Source organism: Diadema antillarum, unplaced genomic scaffold (assembly GCF_040938485.1).
Source record: "Diadema antillarum isolate AM-2024a unplaced genomic scaffold, OU_Dant_1.0 seq00000369_RagTag, whole genome shotgun sequence".
Taxonomy (NCBI): domain Eukaryota; kingdom Metazoa; phylum Echinodermata; class Echinoidea; order Diadematoida; family Diadematidae; genus Diadema; species Diadema antillarum.
In genome coordinates this window covers 1,075,682-1,078,629 of record NW_027271370.1, presented here as the reverse complement: position 1 = coordinate 1,078,629, position 2,948 = coordinate 1,075,682, and positions in this window count along the sequence as shown.

Here is a 2,948-nt window from a genome sequence, read left to right as displayed (position 1 = left end):
CCGTGGCGCTGCATAGCTTTTAACTGTACCTCTCTGTGGTGCAGATGAATGTTTACCACCCACGTTTTGTGTTATTGCTTATCAAGATTATTTTTCCAGTAGAGAAAATTTGATGGTAACACAGGACCTGGCCAACTCGATGGTTAAAAAGTTTCTTGTGACAATAGACCTTTTTGTCGTATTAAAGTTGCCCTGCAAGGCAGTGATACTGCAACAATTTTGAAGTGCAGCATGAAGTCTATTGTTACTAATGTAACATGTCTTTCACGGTTGAGACAAAATTGCTGTAGCTTTTGTATTGGTAGGAACAACAAAAAGAACATATTAATACATATATTCTGAAAGTTGTCAAAGGGGGGGGGGGGGGTCTTCTGCATGGCACCAGTGGTAAAACAATTTGTGAATGTTAGCCAGTTGTGGCAAATTTTGCAACAAATTATTTGCACCACAGTAAAGGATAATTTGACCATCATTTCCAACTAAAATTGGCGAATACTTGAGCCTTCCAATCTGTACATTGCATAATCATTCCAAACACTGCATTTATTCTAAATATATGTATACATAGGTGAGCATGTGTTCTTGTGGGATGATCAAATATGTAGAGAACAAAGTGGCTGGCAAACACACAAAAAGTGGTGTCTGTGTACATGTGTACAATGGTATGAGTAACGTAATAGCCGCAGCAGTATTACTTCCCTATATTAGCCATAACGTATTTAACTACACAAAAATGTATTGACATGATGTTGCAGATCACATGAGTAGACAGAGGGTTGTGTTTTGCACATAGCCAACCTTGCTTAAGTCTACCTCATCTAAATTAAGTCATATGAGTAGACTCTGTATTGACATTTTTCTTCTGTACTGAAATTGTTTATGTGACTTGCAGCATTCATTATATGAGTTTTTTGTTTGTTTTGTTGTGTTTGTTAAGGAAGTCAACTTGTGTTCATTTGACAGCACATGAACAATGCCTCTTTCTTGTAGTCTTGTACAGGATGAAACACATATTTGTTCATTCAATTAAAAATCTATTGTAAACTACAATGTAATTGGGTCGAGAGGAAATTTGCCACCTTTTGAGTTTCAGAAAGTAACTCTGATGAATAGAACGGCTTTTTTAGCATTTCAACATATCCATCTTGTCCTGTAACTGTAATCGTGCTTACATGGTAAAAAAAATAAAAAAAATCCCAACTTACCCACACAAGACATACATGTAATTTCTCTTAAATTTGCATGGAGGGATGAACTAATCTCTTCTCATGAGTGAGAAAAAAAAAATGTGATTTCTCTGCAGTAAAATTAGAGTCAATCTCTAGAGGTTAAACATTTCATGAAATAAAAAAATATATAAAAAAGTATGGAGTTCTATGCAAGTGCCATTATAGTCAACTGACCATAACACTTATGACTGGTACTCATTTAGATGGCATGTTTGGTTTCTTTATAGCATACTTAAACACTGGCATTATGTCTGCAATACTGGTCTTTCTTCTCACACAATTGTATACTATTTGTATGTTTCACTGTTATTCAAATCAAATTTCCTTTTGTTATTGACTGCTAAAGAAAAGCCAGTACTTAGTACTTGCTGTGTTTGCTCTGTGAGTGTAAAGTGTGATTCAAGAAGCAGTCTAACTGTATAGAAACTGTAAAAGCCTCTTTATTCTGTGTTTCATTGTAAAGTTTATTTTCTGTAAATTTATTGTATTTCACGCATACTATGTCTGAGAACCATAAAGTAACAGCATTGTGAAATGCATCAAATGTTCCTTCGTGTATTCACCATGAGGTCATGCTGGGTATGGTTTGGAGAGTCATGTGGTAATGTTCTGTGGAGTTAAGAGCAAGACACACTATCTCCATACTCCATTGCAATTTGGATTTACAGTCAACCTCGCGTAAGTTGAACCTATTTGGACTGAAGAAATAGCCTTGATTTAGAGAACATTTGACTTATGAGGGATTAAATCAATAGAATACAAAGAGAAGAGGACTTTAAAAGACCTTTGAAGGTCGATTGTATTCTCTTTTCACTGATGCCATCTTCTTCACTGGTATTATCCTCACAGAGGGTCTGTAAGACCCACAGTAACAAAGACATTTCTTAGAAGATAAAGGCTATCTGTTCAAAAAACAAACACACAAGAGCATTCAAAGAGGGTTAATCCATAGACCAACATACACACAGGAATAATAACAAATTCAGAATATGGTTTGAAATATCAAATACAATATATACAATTGGCAATCAATTTATTTAAGAAAAGAAACTTAACTCCATCAGAAAATGGTTAATTTACTGCATCATTATGGTGCCATCTTCCTTTCAACAATTGTTATAACAAAGCAATGTTCTCATATATTTTTTTAAACTACCGTGTATACAAATCTTACCTGTTTGCATAGATACCTACCCATAAACACAAAATGCTACCTTGCATTAATTCTTATGCTCCTGAGTAATGTGGAACTAACAATACTGCAAGGATAATAAAGTATTAGAGGTACATATGTAATCATAATACAGTTTGCACAATATGATTGCTTTCAAGTTACATACTAGAGAGCTTTTTAAGTAAGGGCTAACATTATTGATAGTTGTAGGGTGGCCAAAATTTGTCCAAGAGTGTCCTGATAATTTACAAAGTCCTGTACAAATTATTGTAGTTTGGTCACACAGTGGACCATGTGTATCATTCGAACAAGTATGCATTCCCTACTCTCAATAGTGATTGGCCGTCGAGTTGGATGTTATCTCATCTGAAGCATTTCAAAATGATGAAAATAAAGCTAGAAATGTCCTTTTGGAATAACCTGTACTCCTTACTGACCAATAAGTATAATTTCTGTAAAATTTGGTTATAATTTGATCATGCAGTAGCCAAGAGGATTTAATGAAAAGGTAAATTATATCTGGAACTTATCTTTCACCCATATTG